The following is a 22,688-nucleotide window of genomic DNA, read 5'->3' as shown; positions in this document are numbered from 1 at the left end:
TCGTTCCAATTGGCTTCTTATGATCTGGTTTCTTCATTAGCCTCCAAACATTCAGCTTCTTGAACTGTAACAGCTCTTCTTGCATCGCTTCCACCCAAGAGTTCTCTTTCAATGCAACTTTGTAGTCCTTGGGCTCAATCTGTGAAATAAAACAGGCAAAAAGACATCTGTTAATTGTACCAGAGGTGCTGCGTGTTTGAATGCCCGCGGATGGATCTCCAATGATGTCCTCAGTCGGATGTCGACGATGGATCGGTAACTATGGAATTTGCTCGACATGCTCGACTGGTGTTGCCTCAAGCTGGATGGTCAGGCTCTCTAAGGGATGAAATACGGTGGTCACAGGGATAGAAGCACTTGGTTGAGAATCAGTGGCGTCCTCATGCTGATCAAACAAATTTTCCTGTTCAATGGGAACTTCCCATAGGTTGTCATAAAATGGCACCACGACGGCTGGAACAGAGGTTGAGTTGGTGTTATCAGAAGCTTCGTTTGGACTGGGATCAACTTGAACATTTGATGCATCGACCTCCACTGCAGGACCCTGATTATCTTCTTCTAAGGGAGGTGTGGGGACGGATTCCACCACACTTGGTTCTGTAGGAGGTGGCTCTGCTTGTTCAACATGAACATTTTCATCGTTGTCGGCTGACACATATGAATCAGAATCTGAATCAGTGATGTCTTCAACAACCTCCATTTCGGTGGTGTCGGCAGAGGGCTACATATCATTAACCTGGGCCAGTGGATTAGCCACAACTTGTATATTAAGTACGGGTGTAGGAGCAGCTATGTTAACATCACCAAGATTTCGCAATACAGCATGCATCAAAACTGATTGATCATCAGCAGGTTGAACATGTGCAGAAACAACAGGGGAAATTATTGGTACAACGGGTGTCACATACATCCCACGAAACTCCTTGAACAAACTTTCATAATCAAACATCCAGTCCGGACCATTGTGTGCATCGGTAGGTTTCAATTCTTGCCAATCAATGTTGAAAGACTCCAAGATCACTTTTGATTTCTTGTTGTATACCCCGATAAGCACATTTGTCGGCAGCATAACCAACAAAGTAGCACTCATCCGCCTTTTCAGCAAACTTGGAGGTTGTTCTAGCATTGGGTTGGAGTATGGTGCCGGGACATCCAAACATTCTGAATAAATTTACCCTTGGCTTCGTTCCATAAAAGACCTCATATGGAGTCTTGTTCAATCTTTTGTTCAGAAGCACACGATTCTGGGTAAAGCAAGCTGCGTTGATGGCTTCACCCCAGAAAATTAATGGTAGTTTTGAATATGACAACATTGTTCGAGCGGCTTCAACCGACGTACGGTTTCTTCGTTCAGCTACCCCATTTTGTTCGGGAGTGTAAGGTGTGCTGAGTTGATGAAGAATTCCCTTGTTGTGACAGAATTCATTCACCACATTGTTGGAAAATTCTGTACCATTGTCACTTTTGATACACTTCACCTTTTTGTCAGTTTGATTTTCAACCAACACAACGACCTGAGCAAAAACTTTGATGTCTCGTCCTTGTGCCCTAACAGAAATGTCCAACTGAAACGCGAAAAATCATCAGTAATAACCAGAAAATAGGCTCTACGACCTATTGCCATTGGTTGAATTGGACCGAAGAGATCCATGTGCAACAACCGGAGAGTGGAGGTTATGGAATTGACGGTTTTGGGTCTGTGAGGGAGTTTGTGCTGTTTGCATTTAGAGCAAGATAAACATTTTTTAGCACAGTGAAAAGATTTTACAGGTTAACCCCTCACATGGTCACCTTTAACCAACTTATTCAAGTTCTTAAAGTTGACGTGACCCAAACGTCGATGCCATAAAGATGAATCGATCTCCGAGGCCTTGGACATCAGACAAGAAGCAGAACGCATGGAATAATTGCTTCTCATGTCTAGAATGTAGGCATCGTTGTGCCTCGGAGTACGCAACATGATCCACTCTTCAGGGACTTAAAAACCTGGTTTCAATATAAGACATTCATTCTTTGTAAATAGGGTTGAGAATTTCTTATCACAAATTTGAGATACGTTGAGCAGGTTGTGGTTGAGCTGTTCCACCAGATTGACCTCATCGAATGTCAAAGTACCATTCGAGACCTTCCCTTGTTTTGTTATCTCTCCTCCAATGTCACCGGCAAAGGAGACATGTCCATCGTCGAATGGTTTGATGTAAAACAACAGCGACTCGTCTCCTGTCATGTGTCGGGTGCAGCCACTGTCTAAGTACCAAATACTGTTGACAGGCCTTCCAGGTTGACCCTACACACATGAACAACCAGTTAGTGGAGGGTTTCCCGAGATGCACTTGTCTCGGGAAAATTAAACACAAAATCACCAAGTTTAATTTTACAATTTCTAAAAATGTAATCTTTTGGTGAATCAGAATCTGAAAAGCAATCCCTTGAGGAACTTGAATTATGATTCCCTCGGTTTTGAAACGGTTTTCTGGATTTCCTTCGTTTTGGTTTAGGCATAACCACAAAATCTTCTTGATTAGCCTTTGTGAAAAATTTTGAGTGGTTCTTGGTCTTTTCAGCTTCAGACCCCTTCGCTAACCGCTTCCTTTCTCTTTGGGTTAGCCAGAAAGGTTTCTTGGGTTTGTCAGTTCTTTTGGGTCTAAAATCCGTCTCACTGGCTGAAGTGTGAGTTTGGTTAGGCATTTTCTTAGTTTGAGCAGGAAACTTAGGAAATGTCTGACCAAACTTACTGTTGAAGTCTCTTTGTTGCTTATGCCAGTTCTTGCAATGTCTTGCAAGATGAGATGGATTGCCGCAAACAAAACAACATTTTCTTTGATTGCAGTTATAGATATCTTGATCACTGAGATACGTGGGATAAGGTGATGTAGTATGGTTAACACGTCTGTAACCTGTATCTGTCTGATAATGATGAACATTTGAAAATGTTGAAGCAAAATAATTTGAATGCCTCGGTTTTTGTTGAGAATAGTAATAAGCACTATCGAACTGATCATAATATTGAGAACTGTTGTTATATGAAGTATTTTGAGAAAATGAAGTTTTCTTTGGTGGTACATATTTACAGGAAGTGCTTGGTTTTTCATTTACAAAACTTAATTTCTCTTTTACTAAGTTCTCAACATTATGATCAGTTGATGAGAAACTCTGACTAGTCTGTTCATTAACCTTGACTTCAATGGTTTCATCAAAAACAGTTTCACATTCTGAATCAAAAGAAGAGCATTCACTTTCATTACAAATATTTGTACAACTGTCATCACTAGAAGTTTCACAAATACAACTTTTGATCATGACATTAAGCTTCCTAACATTGACTCACACACTTTATTACAGACAGGATTGTTAATCTTTTTTGTTAGACCCACACAAGACTTAAAACGGGGTTCTAACTCTCCTTTTGGCTTACAACCCTGGTTAACCTTCCCATAATCACCACTTACATCACCTTCTACACAAGACACGTTAACGTTAGACTTATCAGATGATGGAATTGGAGTAGCCGATGGAGAGGCAGCAGAAACAAATTTCACTGGTTTTGGTAGTTTACCAATTCCATATGCCATTTCTTCATCAGGAGAAGTATTATAGCTAAAGTGGGGCAAACTAGTATAATTATCATTCATTGGTGGAGGCACCGCTGAATAATCATATCCTAGCCCCGATTTAACGTTAGTACTTCTTTGTGCTCCGATAATATCATCCAATTGCTTAGATGATGCTTCAAATCTTTCAACTTGTTTTTCCTTTTCTCTTTTATCAGAAGCATCAAGTTTCAATTTTTCAATTTCATCTTTTAACTCATTAATTATATTTTTATAATAGATGACATCTTGCTCCTTAAAAAAATTTTTAAGTTTAAGATTTGCTACATCATCATGGTGAGTTTTTATCTTTTCAACATAAATCCTGTCGGCTTTAACATATTCAGCATTTAATTGACGAAGTTTTGCATTTTCTTTAAAAACTTCGTCCTAAAGATATCTATAATGCGTAACCTTATTTATGCAAGCTTGAGAGCAAAGATTGTGATTTACCTTCTTAATGGGTGATTCATCAGAACTTGCAGCTGTGGATGAGGATGCTTCATTGTTTGAGGTGAAGGCCATGCCTACCATGTTGAGAGGATTCTGCAGCTCTTGAAATTGATCATCCCAATCCACACCAACTTGGACCTCCATTTGGGAGACAATGGCCTTTGTGTTTGTACTTGAATTGCCCTTGTGTGGATGATTCCCAATTCTTTGAGTTGAGCTGCTAGGCTTCTGCATCTCATGCCTCTTTTCGGCAGCTTTACTGTTTTCTTCCTCAGTCACCTCAGTCACACGAATGTCATTTGCTGGCTTTGACGGATTCGTGCATTCTCACGAAAAGTGACCCATTTCACCGCAGTTGTAGCATCGTAGCTTTGACTTGTCAAACCCGATCCTCTTCCTGTCTGAATCCTTGAAGCTGTCTTTTCCATACATCTTCATGAATTTTGTAGCTCTTTGCACGGCCATTGACATTTGGTACTTGATATTCATCTTATCAAGATCCTTTTGATTAATATCTCTCATATCCCCAATCTTAAATTTTGGTGGCAATAGATTTCCTTGCAACAACTCTTCATGGCTTGATAGAAAACCTGAACTATTGACATTGGAATCATTCAGCAACGGGAAAGCTTCACAGTAGCTTGAAGGTTTTCTTGGTTGGGATTTTGAGGATGAAGAAACCCCATGAGCTTTTAAGGCTTGTTCAACCGCACAGTCAACTACCTTTTGAAATGAGCTAGGCTTAGATGATCCAGATTGACTTCCTGTTGAGATAAAGGCAGTGGTTTGTGGAGGAACACTTGAGGAGTACTTCGGAGTGTTCATGAGGTACACATTCTGCTGGGTTTTGCTTATGAAAGCGGTTGGAATTGTTGATGCAGTGCTCATCCCAGCTTGATTCAGAGGACTCAGATGATTGTTCATTCTCATATGCTCGTCCATTTCAAATGACTGATGGCTGAGATCAAATCGGAGTTTGTCATGGCATTCAAATTTGTGGTTCTCTTGATTGTAATTGTGTTGGTACTCCAGCTGTATGGCAGAGAGTTTATCAACTTGTGATTGACTTCAGAGTTGGTGATGTTGACACTTGCAGCTCTGACTCTTACCATTAACTTCTCAAACCTCTTTACCAAATCCAACACATTTTCACCTTGACGATGATTGAACATGTTGAATTCTTCTTTTAATAGGGCTTTCTTGTTTTCCCTAATTTCAGCATTTCCCTCCGCCTTCTCAACAAGAGCATCCCTTAAACCCTTGGTAGTTGTATGTTCTTGTAGGGTCTCAGTAATCTCATTTGAAAGGCAAACTGTTAAAGTATGATATGCCTTCTTGTCTTGCTCCACAAAGGTCCTATCATTATCGTCATAATTTTCAGGAGTTTTTAGTTGTTCCCCAGCCTGAGTTACAGTCACGGGAACATGAGGACCTTGTACAAAGCATCTCATTAAGTCAGAATCAGTCAATGAGATAAAATTCATGAACCTCCATTTGAAGTTGGCAAAATTATCTTCTAAGGTCATGAATTTTGGAGGTTTTTGAGGTGTTCCCACTTGGTTTTCCAACAACAAATACCCCTTCAATAACTCAGAATTAGTGCTAGCCATAGTCTTAGTAGTCTCAAACACTTAATAATCTTCAGACAGCTCAAAAATCAATACAGACAACTTTTTCGTGCGAAAAAGTTTTTCAAGCGAAGCGAAAAACTTGTTTCAAGCGAAGCGAAAAACTGTGCGAAGCGAAAAGTAAGTGAAGCGAAAAAGTAGGCAAAGCGAAAAAGTTATGATTTTCTAGAAGAAATCTTTCTTGGGATTTGTTCCACCTAACTTGTCAGTACTAGGTCAAAGGTTGGTACACTGATTTTCATGCCGTGAGAAGCAAAAATTTTGACTTGTTAATTTTAACACTTTTCAAACTCGTAAACACCAATCTTTAACACTTTTAAACCCCAAACATTTTGGATCTAAAGCTAGAACACGGTTGTTTTTCACCAAGAACACATTCTAAGACATATTATGAAGATTTTGCCCGATTCTTTTTGTATTTTTCTTCTTTTTGTGGTTTTTGTGAACTTTCTTTGCAAGAACACTTCTTTTGTATTCTCAAGATTAAAATCAAAGGTTGTGATCCAAAAACCCTCAACTAGTGAGCCAAAACTCTAATACCAATCATAGGTCCCTACGCGGGTGGATCTAACAACAATATTTGGATCAACCAAACTTTTGCTAGCGGAAATCACACTAAGTCACCTAAGTGGTCTCGGATCTTGAGAGTTTATTTTCGGATATAGAAAGTTAGAGTGAGAGAGTGAAGGCTAGAGAGTAAGTATGTAGATAAGATAGAATTTTTGGCAAAAGGAAGTACTTCTCATGGCATGCTCCCTATTTATAGAGAAGCATGCATGAGAGATTTCTTTATTTCCATAATGCCCAATGGGCTTGATTACAAGTTTTTCCCTTGGACTATTTCCCTTGGGCCATTACATACAAAATAAACTATTAAACTTCAAGAGAAATAAATGCATTCAATACAAAAGACTAATATTAACAAAATGAGGTTTAACAAATCGCTTATAGAGAAAGGACTTGCACCACTTAATGGTTTACTTTTTCATGTTTTTTGAACGGTTCACAACCTCTAAGTTTACTATGATTCTAGTTTTTCATATTCCTACTCATGGGGAAGTATAGAATGAAAACCCATGAAAACCCTATGTAACATCGTTTTTTTCCACACGTAATATATGTTGTAACATTTAATACGAAATATCGAAAACTAAAAGAAAAATTGTTTTGCTATTTTTTAACATTTTTTTACTAATTTTTATATATGTTTTCTGGAGAGAGAAAAAGTTATATGTATATTTACATTTTTATTCACTTTAATTGTTGAGCACAAGATTTAAACTTTAATTAAAAACATATGATTGAAAATGGGTTTCTAAAGTTTTCACAACTCAAGTGAATTTTTATTTTAACCTTACCCTCCCACTCATTTGTTATATATATGTCACTATAGTCTACTAAAATATTCACTTCTCTTTATGTACAAAAGGTAAATACTAACAATCATTAACGTATCCAGATGAGAGTTTCTTGACCAATGGGTATCTAGATACCATCGTTGATTGTATCCCCGGAATGGAACAAATCCGTCTAAAGGATTTTAACAGCATCATTCGGACCACAGACCCGAACAACAAAGAATTTACATTTTGTATCAACGCTACACAAAAATCCCAAAATGTTTCACACAATATCTTTCACACTTTCGAAGTTTTGGAGGCTGGTATTGTCGATGCTCTCTTGTCCATGTTTCCCAAAGTATACACAGTTGGACCAATGCAACTACTTCTTAATCAGATATCTAAAGAATAAAAACAATCTGAAATGTTAAATTTCAATGCATACAGCTTGTGGGAAGAAGACCCTAACTGTTTGCAATGGCTCCAATCCAAGGAAACAAACTCTGTGATTTATGTAAACTTTGGGAGTCATACAGTGATGGCTTTACAAGATGTTATTGAATTCGGTTGGGGACTTACAAATAGCGACCACTATTTCCTTTGGATAATTAGACCTGATTTGGTGGTAGGTGAATCCGCAGTATTGCCTCTAGAATTTGAGGAGCATGTAAAAAAGAGAGGTTTTATAGCAAGCTGGTGTCCACAGGAGAAAGTATTAAACCATCCTTCAGTTGGAGGGTTCTTGACTCACTGTGGGTGGGGATCCACCATCGAGAGCTTGTCGGCTGGGATGCCAATGATATGTTGGTCGTACTTGTGGGACCAAATGACCAACTGTAGATATATGCAAAGAATGGGAGGTTGGATTGGAAATGGGAACAGAGGTGAAAAGGGAGGAAGTTAAAAATCTTGTCCAAGAACTGATGGGAGATGGAAGTGACAAAATGAGAATCAAAGCCAAAGAGTGGCAAGAAAAGGCTTATGCAGCAACGGCCCCTAACGGTTCATCGTCCTTAAATGTAAACAACCTTGTGGAGGAAATGATTATGTTGTCAAGGAACAAAAATACCTCCAAACTCCCCAGGGTTCATGTTGGATTTGAGATAAATTTTTAATTTGTAATATGGTGCATGTATTCCTACTTTTGTTTCACGAGCTGGTCCTTTAAGATGTTATTCAGCCATATTTCATCATTTCACCAGAAAAGAATATATTTTCTACCATTTGAACTTTTACATATAGTCATTTTGACCGTCAACATTTTTGAAATAACATTGACTTTTAAAAATTACCTTTTTAGCAACTGGTGATCAGCACATGTTTACAAATTTCTACCCTAGCTAAGGCAACATGCTCATTCTTCTTGCGCACAAATCCTTTATCATGTAGCATACTAGATCCATGAGGGATCTATGTGCATGGCTGTGCTAATGTCACCATCTATTATCAATCACACTGTGTCACATAGACAAAATACCGTAAATTATTCATTTTATGACCAGTAGAGTCAACACCAAATACAAAGTAAAAAAACTTGTATTTTTTGTGGTTGATAAGAAAATCTCGACTACAAAGATATTCATTTTAAGTATTAAATAAATGTCTCAATATGATAATAGTCAGAAAATTTATAATATGTTTCTTTAAACAATTGGACTTATGTTAAACCCATTAGCGAGACAATAAAAAGGGACAACCACCAAAATTACATCAACCAATGTACGAAACCATTTCTAACTTTGGAAAACCTATTAGAAAACCTAGGAAAAAAATAATTAACAATTTCACCGTAAATTATATCTCTTCAAACTCGAGCCAAATATACTTTCATTTATGCATCTCGGTCCGAAGAACCCACAAAATTTATAATAATTTTAATAAGCTCAATAGTAATAATTGTAACAATATGATCAATAAAGACCATGATGATATTGCTAACTAATGACAATGATAATCATATAACATTGATAATAGTAAAAGTAGTAACAACAAACTTATAAGAGTTACATAAATATGCATGATATAAAGTATCGTAAGCATAAAGGGTAAATATTAAAAAATAAATAAAATAAAAAAAGAGCCATAAGAACCTTTTATAATTGAGGACGGCACGGCCTAACAGATTTAATCCACTGCGGTTTGGCATATAGTGTCATTAATTGGTTGAGACCTTTTCTTAGAATTATGATAAAGGTCATGGTTACTTTGGTAAAAAACAAGTGCATGAATTTATTATTATCATTATTATTTTCCTGCTTGTGGAATACGTAGTCAGCACCCATATATAATCATAATTTAAAAACGTCAAAAGTTAATCACAACAGCCACCAATGTAACGACATGGTATCAAATCCGAAATAGAAAGACAAGCAACAAACTTTTAAACCAATGAGTCATCATTTACATATCTTAATTCCTATTACTAGCCGTCTACGAAGACCATATATAAGCATCAACCTTCTTTGAAAACGTACTTACAAAATGGACACCACAGAAAAAAAGCCTCATGTTATCTTTATCCCACTACCAGCACAAAGTCACATGAAGGCTATGCTGAAACTAGCACAAGTTCTCCACCACAAGGGACTCGAAATAACCTTCGTTAACACCGAGCACATCCACAAGCGTATGCTCAATTCTAGCGGTCTCCACTGCCTCGACGGCTCGCCTGGTTTCAGATTTGAAACTATTCCTGACGGCATTCCTCGTGTATCTGAAGATGACGACGGCTCAGGACTAATCCTGCAGCATGTTGAAACCACTTTCTTAGCTCCTTTTCTTGATTTGGCCACTAAACTTCCAACTCCTCCGACTTGTATCATCTCCGATGGCTTCATGTCGGCTTTCACCTTTGATGCTGCCCAACAACTTGGAATCCCCATCATGCTCTACTGGACGTTTTCTGCATGTGGCTTCATGTGTATTTACCAAGTCAAATCGCTTGTAGAGAAAGGACTTGCACCACTTAAAGGTATGCTTTTTTATGTTTGTTGCATATTGCAATTTTGTTCCAAATAAATTAGACAAGTTCAAATGGCAAATTAAATTCAATAATCAGTACAATAACAAGTTAATAACCTAGCTCCTAATTATATTTAATTTGGTTTAGGCCTATATATATTATTTGAAAGCCACCCTCTTCGTTGACCTAAAAGTCTATAAATAGAACTATTTTTCCCTTCAAAGTAGATTAATTTGTAACGTTTTAGTTTTTACCTGACAGATTTTGAATTTATTTTTTCTTAAAATTTCCTTCTAGCATATATTTAATTTTTCTCTAATAATATGTAGTAATTAATCTTATTTAAAGGAGTTAAAAATTGTTACGTTTATTCTTCTTCTACAGTTCAATATAAATTTTATTAAAAATCAATACATGAATTTTGATATTTTCCGAAAACTTAAAAAATATAAAATTATAACGTAATAAGAAAAAAAATATATATATTCAAATTTTTAATAAAATACTAGATATTTAAATATATTTTGAATGTAAAATGAAAAATAAAAAAAACAAAAAAAAGAAATTCAAAATTTGAAGAGTACTTCAAAGTCGTTGCCATGCTCGTTTGTCAAGCATCTTGAAAAAAAATGGCATTACAAACCTTCAAATTAACCCTACTTTTTAAAAAAGTTATTACAAATAGGGGAGATGTGGTTCCGGAAGACAGTTGAAAACACCACGAAACACACATGACAAAAACTATACATAATACACTCATCTCACCTCTCTTCTAAGCATTTCTTAGCATTCTTAGACAATATAAAAATGGTTATCCTACTAATGAGTCCTAGCTTCTCTTTACTCGGTTATCCTACAACAATATTCACCTTCTATTTATATGTACAAATTGTAATGGTACTAGCTGTTCATATACACAGATGAGACTTGCTTGAACAACGGGTACTTAGACACCATCGTTGATTGGATCCCCGGAATGAAAGAAGTCCGACTAAAAGATTTTAACAGCATCATCCGGACCACAGATCCAGATGACAAGCAATTTACGTTTTGCATTAATGCTACACAAAAATCTCACAATGTTTCGCACAATATATTCCACACTTTCGACGCTTTAGAGGCTAATATTGTGGGTGCTCTCTCATCCATGTTTCCTAAAGTTTACACGGTTGGACCAATGCAGTTACTTCTTAATCAGATACCCAAAGAAGAAAAACAAATTGGAATATCGAATTTTAACGCATATAGCTTGTGGAAAGAAGAACCCGAGTGTCTGGAATGGCTACAATCCAAGGAACCAAACTCCGTGATTTATGTGAACTTTGGGAGTTTTACAATGATGTCGATACAAGATGTTATTGAATTCGGTTGGGGACTTACGAATAGTAACCACTATTTCCTTTGGATAATTAGATCCGATTTAGTGCTAGGTGAATCCGCAGTATTGCCCCCAGAGTTTGAGAAACATGTAAAAACGAGAGGTTTTATATCAAGTTGGTGTCCACAGGAAAAAGGTACTTAACCATCCTTCGGTTGGCGGGTTCTTGACTCATTGTGGGTGGGGATCCACCATTGAGAGCTTGTCAGCTGGGGTGCCGATGATATGTTGGCCATACATGTGGGACCAATGGACCAATTGTAGATATATATGCAAGGAGTGGGAGGTTGGATTGGAAATGGGAACTGAGGTGAAAAGGGAGGAAGTAAAAAATCTTGTTCAACAATTGATGGGAGATGGAGGTGACGGATTAAGGATTAAAGCTAGAGAGTGGCAGGAAAAGGCTCGTGCAGCAACGGGCCCCAACGGTTCATCGTCTTTGAATTTAAAGAACCTTGTGGAGGAATTAGTTATGTTGTCAGGTAACTAGATTTTATTCCATTATGCTTCATCATTTCACAACAAAGAGTATTTTTTGGTGTTGAACTTTGAATTGTGTGAGTACCACATGTGTGCTAAATGTTAATTAATACATTTTGGAACGTGTATTAGGTTAATCGGATTTTGATAATCCAAACTATAACCTATTTGACCGATGATGATTCGTATCAGTCGATAATCAAATCAATGATACTCTTAAATTTCATTTTCTCCATTAAGTAAAATCGCATTTGCTTACTCGTTATAGGTTTACGCTTGATTTCTACTCGATGTTCACTATAAATGTTTGCTTTCTAATTTTGCATATTATAATAATCCATGTGAGTAAAATTGAAATAAAATCAGGGGTAGATATATTCAATAATAAATTATAATTGACACGCACACCATAAATATAGTTTGAAAACATAATAAGAAAAATATTAATACCGTTTTGTTATAATTAAGTAAAAAAAGTACATAGTAAATTCCATAAATTACAAAAGCTATTGATAGAATTTGTGAAGGGTGAGATGTTAACAAACCTTACTTTTGTCCATAAGGATAGAGAGACAGCTTATATAGAAACCCTCGACTCCAAAATAAACAACATACAAACATACAAACGTACGTACTTGTACCAATATCAAAACGAATGATTTCAAAGTGAAATAGTAAACTACAAATAAATACATATAACATCCTAGAAACATATAAGCACACATACATGCGGACAATCACATGCGAAGTCCACATATGATGCAGTTTAATCTAAGGCCTGAGACAAAAACAAGATATAAGAGTGTCATCCTTTAAAAATCACTAACCTTAATTTTACGTCTCTATGAACTTCTGTCATGGATCATCTCCTCAGAGAGGTGCAACTCTAGAAATTCATGCCTAATTCTCTCGTCCCAAGTCAATTTTAGTTTCCTTCTACTCGTTTTACCCTCTACATTGAGTTTCTATTGCCCTAAATGGCGTCATTATCTGCCTGCTCTTCACATGCTCAAATCATCCTAATCTCTCATCCTTTATCTTATCTAATATAACAAGCACTCCTAGTATTTATTTGAAAACCTTATTTTTTTTATCCCATCCAACCTTGTGTGCCCACACATCTACCTCAACATCCTAATCTCTGCTACCTCCAACTTATGCGCCTGTTCTTTCTTGATGGCCTAACAGTCTACCCCATACAACATAGTAGGTCTAATTGCAACCTTAAATAAATTTCCCTTTAAATTAGTTGTGAACCTCCTATCTCACAATATACTAGTGGCCGCCCTCCATCTACACCAACCAACATGAATGCGGTGGGCTACATCACTATCCATCTCCCAATCCCTTTCTACAAACGGAACCTAAATGTTTGAATTTAATTGCATGTAGAACCACTTGACCCCTAATGATGATATGAGAGTCCCCTTCATTGACACAGCTGAAAGCATAATAGAGGTACTTGGTTTTAAAATGACTAATCATTAATCCTTTGTCCTCTAAAGCTGCCACCAGCACCACTAAAATTACAATTAAGTGTCATAAAAAACACTTTGTACATTTGTTTATTAACTTTTATTATTATATAATTCTAGATTTTTTTCTGGAGTAATTAGTTAATTTGATTTGTTTGTTCATATTTTGGCTGTAAATGTCCTGACTTGTATCTACGATCGTCATTTAGTGGTGGTTCGTAGTCCAACACTCCTATCACCTTAAAACCGCTATAATGAATTTGATCACAATGACAGGCAAAAGAAACACTCAACAGGAATTAAACCAAGTTGCTTGATATGGTTTGTTTTTCTTAAAACTAGTTCATTCAAATATATAAGTTAGCAAAGAAGAGAATTACTTTTGCATTAAACCTAATTGTAATAAGCAAGGTAGTGATTACATCGAAACAGAAGGCAAGTAGACAACAAGCTGTACCGCCACCTCCTTTTGAATTGCAAAACCCAATATTTTAAAAACCACATTCGCTGATCTTGGAGTCATAACATTATTTTGCATGACCCGTTGAACTCGGGTTAGTAAATCCATAGCTTCAGACATGAGGAAACCAAAAGTGTCAAAAGTAAAAGGAATAAATACATATTAGTTGACAAGACACGTCTTCTCATGTTTAGTCACATTGCCTGAAGCAGCTTTTAAAACAACTTGACCGACTGTGAAATCACTACTCTCTAAGCCCACTAAAGGGAAAATCCTTTTTAAATCCACATACACATGTTTTCCTCATATCCATCCAAACACCAAAATGTCAGCCGGTCAAAGAGATGATCTTCCCTCCGACAGGCCAGTCAGAAATTCACAGGTGTTTATTTCTTAACAGAAATTCCGGCCCGCCTGAATATGTTAAAGAGCACATCCCTAACCAGATCATGTCGGTACTTGAACCCTGGTAGCTCTTTACAATTCACCGCACGCTCCTCATACGAGTCTAAACACGCCTTATGACAAATAGGACATATCTCATTAACTGGGAATAGAGGAATCACGAGGGGATACTTAAAGATAGTACGATACTCCGCTGGAGACATATGCTGGCCTAACCCATCTATAAGGATATGTAAGGCCCCGATCCCGGTGCCTTACATTGGATGTTGGATTTACTCATAAGCACAGTTCTAAGTATCAGAGTGAATTAAAACTCTTCGCGGAATATTAAAACTTCAACAATATATTACAAAACATTCAAATTTTGTCTTAATAAACATCCACTTGTCTTAACAAATCAAACGTAATATAAGGAAACATTATAACATTCTTTCTCTTCAGATGCCTAGTCTTCACCCAGTGCCATGCGTCCCTCTCAGGCAAACTCCTTCATTCTATTTGCCTGCGTGCATACTAAAAGTTAGCTACACTGAGTGAGTTCTAGTTAGTCAGGCAACATACTCACATTCACATACTTACATATACACATCCGAAGGCACATATTATATACTTAACCTGTTACTTTCCTTTCATATATACATATATACATTCATACATTTATACTTTCATTATTTCAAACTTTCATACTTTCTCGTTTTAGCTTACTAATACATACATAGTTACTTCTATATTTTAAAGAGTCTTTCGCCCTATAACCTTCGCATATATTATTAGGGTCTACAATCCTTTAACATTCACAGATATTATTAGGGTCTGCAACCCTTTAACATTTGCAGATATTATTAGGGTCCACAACCTTTCCTTCTATACAACCATACATACCTTACCTTTGTATATATTATATATATTCACACACACACACACACACACACACACACACACACACACACACATATATATATATATATCTACATACATATAATCCTAGCTCTTTCTACATTCGTTCAACATTCATATATCATTTATAAGTCATTCATACAACATACATTTACCACTTAAGGAAAGTATATTAACTAATCACATAGGAGTATGCACACATCCCCGAAAAACATGATAGAGAAGGGGCTAGAAACTCACATGAGTCCAGTTTCTTTCTGAGTTAACTGTAATTCACTTCCTTAGCTATGTACGGCTAACTGTGTAACAACTATAAGTATCAATTGACTAGTTCTAACTGTCTCATACTTCTTGGTTAGCGAAACCTTTACGAACGGGGGTATGAGGGCAGCGCCCTGGTAGCGGGGTTCTAGGGGTGGCAGCCCTTAGCAGGGTCCAAGGGGCAGAGCCCCTGGCTAGGGTCAAGTTGCTAGGTCAGCTTGGGAAAATTTTGTAACATTTTGAATCTTTTGTAACTTATTCGTATTTGTTTTATCGATTTACGAATGTATTTCGGATCTTTATCGTTAATAACATCATGCATTTATAAGTGTTTATAGATGTATTTTCATTTCATACCTTTTATGTTATTCAAACTAGTAATGTAGTGCTTAAAAACTCTAAAATGCCAAAAAATAACATCTTATAAAGCACAAGGACTAAATCTACCAAAAAGCAAAACACCCCACCCCTTGACCACACCACGTCCGCAGTCAAGAAGGGTGAGGTGGCCGCATGGAGCGACCAAGCACCTACACAAGATTTCTTTGTTATTTTAACTCCTACTTCGTATTTTAATGCAAAATCGGTTATTTTTGGACCGAATGGCATGTTTTAAGCCCCAAGAAAACTCTCGAACCTCCTCAAACTTTCGCTTACCACCACCATTCTTTGTATCATACTCCACCATCACTCGAGAACGCGTGACCTCTCGTTCATCCTCTGTACTAACTTTGACGGAACGGAAGTGATCAAAACATTGCTCCATGCCCGGAATAATAGAATGTATCGAGTAAACCGGATAACATGGATCAATGAGACCGTCTTGACCAGTCTCATGGATTTAGCAATATATGTGACACTATATATCTTCGTCGGCTCTAAGAGTGATCTTTCCTTTAAAAACATCGTTGAGTGCCCTAGCAGTACGGAAGAATGAACGACCTAAAATGATAGGAACTCTTTAGTTGGCCTCTATACCAAGAACAACAAAATCAACGGGGAAAAAGAAATTATCGACTTTAACGAGAACATTTCTATGATTCCCCTAGGGTACTTTACCGAGCGGTCGGCTAAGGACAACTACATATGGGTGGGGGTAAGTTCTCTTAGGTTTAGCTTCTCATACAATGAATAAGGCATTAGGTTTATGCTTGCTCCCAGATCTGCTAACGCTTGGCACGTGGTGCCCCTAACGAATAAGCATGGAATAGTGAAAACGCCAGGATCGGGTAATTTTTCCGGTAGCTTATTGAGAACTACCGCAAAACACACTCTGTTCAGTGGAACGGTCGAAAGCTCCTCCGGACTTTCCTTACGTTTAAGAAGATCCTTAAAAAACTTGGCATATTTCGGCATATGATGGAGAGCCTCGATAAAAGGAAGATTAATCTTAAGTTGCCAAACATGTCTAAGAAGTGTTCGAACTCTCTAGTGAATTTCTGATTCTTAAGACGGGCTGGATAGGGGACACGAGCATGATCTATAATCGGTGACGGCCTAACATCTCTCGGTTTCTTCTCTACATTTCCTTCTACTATCGGCTCACCAGGTGCGTACTTGCTGGGCCTAGCCTAGGTTGCACCCTCCCCGGAGTCTCCATTACTATCTCCTCATCTACCGACTCATCCTCTTCCTATACCTCAACCTCTCTCCCGGGACCTAAAACCCTACCACTACGAGTAGAGATGGCATTTCCTGAAAACTAACCGAGGATTCTCTCATCTTAACATCGAGCTATATCACCTATAGATCTCTAAAGATCTAAGAGTGCGGTCTGGTAATTCCTTAAAAGCAAATCATTATCGGAGAATTTTTTCTGATTGTCCTGATCTCTAACAAGTATCTGCTTCATGATCTTCTTTAGTCTCCCCATTAAACACTCAAATCCTGCCCATTATTTAGTCCTTGACTATTCTGATCCCCACTAAATGACTGATCCTGCCCACGGTTAGGATTTAGATTTAACTGGAAACAAGGGGGTTCAACGAAGGAACACCAATTAGAGGTATAATTATTGTTTTTATAGTTGTTATAGTTTGAGTTATTATTTTCATTAAACTCATTAGGAACCCTACTATGCCCTCCTTTGAACTCTACTTGCTCCTAACTCATCAATGGAAAATCTAACGTACCATGCGGTTCTCTACACAACTCACACTTATCCGCCCTAGCTTTGAGTTCTCTCCTCTCACGGGTTAGGCTTTCCAAAGTAGCAGCCACACTAGTGTCCAGATTAACCTGGTGTACACCTCGAGTGGATGAGAGTGTACTGGTGACGGGAGTGGAATTCCCATAAAGTGGCTTTTTCTCATACTCTTATTGGGCACAACTTTCAAACATTTCATTACATTCGATGACATTCTTCCTATCCATCAGATTACCTCCCGCATCTGTGTCGAAACAAGCTTGAGTTTCATAATTTAACCCATTGTAAAACTTCTCAACAAGAGCCCATGGAGTGTGACCGTGCTGCGAACAACGAGATAATAAATTCTGGAAACATTCCCATGCCTAATAATAAAGTTTATCCGGCTCCATGTGAAAGGAGTTTATTTGATCACGATGCTTTGGCTGGTGGAAAATATTTCTTAATAAATGCTTAACGAAGCGCCTCCTAAGTGGCGAATGCCCTGCTAGTTGCGAATTGAGCCAAGTGGTTGCCCGTCTCGCAAGTGAAAACAGAAACAAGTGTAAGAATATAGCATCTTCAGTAGCACCTAGCAAATTAAAAGTCTTGAGAATACGGCTGAGATGGTCAATGTGTGCTGGTGCATCTTCATCTTCACGCCCATGAAACTGGTTATTTTGGGTAAGAACGACCATGATATAGGATGGAATCTGCCTTGAGTTCGGGTTATTGATCATGGGAATGATGATGGGCGAGTGGTTTCCGGTGAAACCATCAAAGGCTTGCTGGTAAACAGTTAAGTTGTTGTCGTCCATTTGATTATCTGGAATAATTCTAGGACTGAATGGCGGAGAAGCTTTTTGGTGAATCTGAAACTAAAGACGAACTAGACTTGGACTTCAAAGAAGTAGGTCCAAGATTTTTCGGTGGTGGTCATTGTGATCGAAGATGTGGCATAAACCTAAAAAACACACAAGACTAAATGATTAGACTCTACAAAACACTTAAAAATAAAAATAAAATAAAATAAACTTAAAATTAGACTCCTACGACTTATAAAAAAACAAAAAAATAGCACGGATGTAGCAAGTAAGTATAATTAAAGCTAATAAACGCAATCGCCAAGAGTCCATGGCAACGACGCCAAAAACATGATGTGTTAAAAGTAGTTTAATAATTATTAACTAATTTAACTTAAAATAGACACTAAGTAATACCATAGACTCTTTAAAACTCGACTAAATTACTAACTGACAACTGAACCGATCGACTCTAGTAAAGCTAAGTAAACCTGGAAATCGAACCCGGGAGACTCTTTTAATTATGTTAACTAGCTATAGACTCGACTAACTGACACGACTATTTATTTTTATTATTTGAGGGGGTTTTGCTTACTAAAATACTAAGATTAACCTATTATTAAAGCTAATTAAGAAAAGACAAGTAAATTAGATAATTTAGTTTGACTGATTCAAATGATGATGAAAAACCACCTAGGCTGGAATCCCACAAGTTGCAGTTATCAGTTAATCGGTAAATACTTGTTATGGAACTGGAATCATAAAATAGACACTTAAGAGAAAACCCGAACAAGACCCTTGACCATTCTTAAGAAGACACCTATGAGTTTCTAATGAGTTTTTAAGCCCACAAGTTTTAAATATTAGACTCCCTTACGGTTACCTAATTAATTATGAACGAGTATCTTTATATGAAATCATCCCTTACAATGCGGAAATCAAAGGCAGTTTAGTAAATTCAATTGACTCGATAGGCAAAGTTGACAAGTCAAACCTAGACGGACTCCTTACGAAGAACTAAATCTAGCAATCTTAATCAACAAAGACCTATCAGTAATCTATCACCTTACATCTATTTAGATTAGCAGCACACTTAGGTCTACTTGATTAATAAAATTGTTCATGTGGTTTTAATGCATATCAACCAAAAACTAGTAACAAAACAAAGTAAATGACCTAACAGAATCCTATTATATGACAGACAGTCACCAAGGAAACTTTGAAACAATAAACTCACCAAACAATCCTAAGCACACATATTCATCAATTAAATACAACCAAACGCTTAACTGATTCATAATACCATAATGAAAAATAAATCCCAGTTAAAATCAAACATCAACAAAGGTTCATCAATAGCCTAGGCAGTCTATAACATTTAGCCTAGCATCGGAAAATCAAACAAAACAATCATAAAATAAATTATGGTGAAAAATAATAGAAACGAAAGATAAAGGCGATAAAACCCGTAGTCTTTGTTGTTGATTAAGTAGCACTTCACCGGTTGATTTCTTGCGTTAAAACTGCCAAAATATGCAATCCTAAGCTACAAGAAACTCCAAATTCGACTGGTGGCCGAAGGTTATGTTCAGGTTTAAGGTTAAGGGTGTTTATATAGTGCACTGGGCCTCAAATCTAATCAAATTTGGGAACTTTCTGGAATTTTTCCCTCTAGGCGCCGCGACCAGGCATGCCTTCCCTGGCTGCGGGGCGTGCTCATGGGAGGCCGGCCATTGGCCAGTCCGGCCGGCTATCTTTCTAGTTCAATCCTGATTCTTCCAGTTCTTCGTTTTAGCTTATTTTAACTCATTTTTTCGCCTTTTTCAACCACGTTCAACTCTCGGAACTTATATTACACAAATATGTTAGTAGTATATAAATTCCTAATAAAAACGAACAAAAACCAATAAAATATTATACAAAATTACACAAGGGAAATATATATATTTATCATTATATCATCATATTAATTTCCTTAATTTTTGAATAATTTTAAAATATCTGACTCCCTCTAGACGGGAGCTCCCTCTAAACGAGAAAACTTCTTTTTGAGACTTTTTCTAACTGACGTACGCTGTCGCGGTCTACTCAAACAATTAATTTTAAGACTCTATAATAAGTACGGGTAAGTAAGGTCGTCTCCACAGGGACTCAAGGAAAGTGCAAGTTTATTTAATTTGTAACTAATTATTTAATCTAAGGGGGCAACAAGGTCAAGCGGTTTTTAGAAAAAGATTTAATTAAAACTAATGATTACATAAAAAGATTTGTAAACAATATTGATTAAAAGTATTCATTCTAGGTTCGGGTTATGTGTTCCATACGTTAATCATAGATTCTCTCGTCTTTGGTGTTATAATAATTGCTAGTCCTATGGTTTGATTTATGATGACAAATGATACCCTAACCGAATTGTTGACACAAATGAACCCGAACACCACAATTACCAATCCTATGTCTAGGACAATTAACTCAATCATAAGGTTTGATGATTCTAGTCCAATGACACAAGAGCTTAACCCTAAATGTTGAGGAACAACCAAACAAACGTTACACAAATCAATAGTCGCAAACACAAACTTTAATCAACCAAATAACTAATTAAGCAAGACAAATTAAACAAAATCAATCGAGCTATAACCATTAAGCATTAGAATCTGATCAAAACAGTACTTCACACAAAACCTTAGCCTAGAACAAACACACACTACTAGCCGGACATCGACATAATCGTTAAAGCACTTATCTTGATGAACATACGATCGTAGGACACACTGGAAGCTTTGGGATGGCTGAAAATCGTCCTAGAGCACCTCTTTTGCCTCTAGAAGTCGTACTAATCCGAATGGGGAAGTTTAGGGGTTTATATAAAGCAAACCTTAATTTTTGCCGACTTTGAGCATCTTCGCGTATCGCGAAGATGATAGGCTTGCTCCTTCGCGTATCATGAAGGACAAAATAGTCGCGGCCAGAATCTTGCAACTTCACGTATCGCGAAGTTGTACCCCTACGCGAAGATGCAATTTTTTCAGATTTATTATTTTCTTTTCTTGACTGCCTCGTGATGCGTGCACTTCCAATCTCTCAGTTCTCGATCTTCGTTCGAAGCTCGTAAATATCCTCATTAAGCTCCATAGCTTCCAATGTCCTGAAAACACATAACAATGCTTGAAGTACCATAGTTCGTTCGATTATTTTACTAAAACTAACTAATTAATATACAAAATAAACTAACTTTTTCCTAACCGTCACTAACTTTCTTAAATAAAAGATAAAATATTTTTGATGCCACGAAAGCTCAATTTTGTTTTTCTTAAAATAAATATAAAATATTATTGGTGAGTTAAGCCTAACTCGTTTTCTTCCTCTAAAATTATGACATATTTGAAATATATTTAGAAATTTATATACAAAAATATAGATAGAAGAGTTTAATCAAAACAAATCATGCCAAGCTACTCTACAAGTTATAAAAATTAGGCATGATCAAAGGCTTTAAGGAAAAGGTCTGCAAAGTTGTGGTCAGTGTGGACATACTCATTATTAACAATCCGATCATAACAGTCACGAATCGAATGCATTCAGATGTCAATATGTTTTATCTTTGAGTGTTGGACCGGGTTTTAACAATACAAACCGCTGCATCGTTATCACACTTGATTGAGGTGTTAAAGAAATTCAAACCATAATCAAGCAGCTGATGTTGGATCCATATGACTGAGAGTAGTAGCTAGAAGCGACAATGTATTATGCTTCGGCTATGGAGGTGGACATGGTAACCTGTTTCTTGCATTTCCAATAAATTAACCGAGCACCTAGGAATATACATTCTCCTGATGTTGACTTTCTGTCTAAGTTGCATCCCCCATAATCATTGTCGGTATAAGCGTGAAACACCAAAAGTGAGTCTTTAGGATACCAAAGATCCAAACGAGGCTTTCCCTTGAGATATCGGAAGATACCTTTGAAAACAGTTAAGTGAGATTCTTTCGGGTCTAACTGATATCTGGCACACTGACAAACAGGGAACATAATGTCTGGTCTACTTGTAGTGAGCTACATCAGGGAGCCAATCATGGACCTGCAAAGGTGTTGATAGATTAACTTTTCCGATGGATCTGGAGCTAACACTGGTCTTGTAGCAATCAAAGTAAAATAAGGAAAAGCATCCTTGAACCCAAACTTCTGAACAATTTCATGGGCATATTTCTCTTGATGAATTAAAATCCCATCCATATTCTGTTTAACTTGTAGGCCCAAAAAGAAAGTCATCTCCCCCCCCCCCCAAATGAACTCATCTCAAACTGACTCTAGATTACCTCCAAAAACTCTCTACATAGATTATCATTCATTGACCAAATATAATATCATCAAAATACACTTGAACTAGGATTAGATCATTGCCTACCTTCTTGACAAAGAGTGTTTGAC

General features: G+C 37.1%; 2 pseudogenes across 1 annotated transcript; both read left to right on the top strand.

Moving 5' to 3' along the window:
- LOC143581728 (UDP-glycosyltransferase 85C2 pseudogene) overlaps positions 1 to 8,126 on the top strand; it is a 39,622-nt pseudogene extending 31,496 nt beyond the window's left edge.
- Positions 8,127 to 9,458: 1,332 nt separating this feature from the next.
- Positions 9,459 to 11,882, top strand: LOC143581734 (UDP-glycosyltransferase 85C2-like; annotated as a pseudogene). The gene is made up of 2 exons (XR_013143877.1): positions 9,459 to 9,982; positions 10,894 to 11,882. The product of XR_013143877.1 is annotated as a UDP-glycosyltransferase 85C2-like (transcript).
- The last annotated feature ends 10,806 nt before the right edge of the window (positions 11,883 to 22,688 follow it).

This window comes from Bidens hawaiensis, unplaced genomic scaffold (assembly GCF_021521415.1).
Source record: "Bidens hawaiensis isolate Kalapana, Puna unplaced genomic scaffold, B.hawaiensis_p1.1 tig00031154_1, whole genome shotgun sequence".
NCBI classification, from domain to species: Eukaryota; Viridiplantae; Streptophyta; class Magnoliopsida; order Asterales; family Asteraceae; genus Bidens; species Bidens hawaiensis.
Note: the sequence above shows the minus strand (reverse complement) of the source record. Positions and strands in the feature narration are given on the sequence as shown.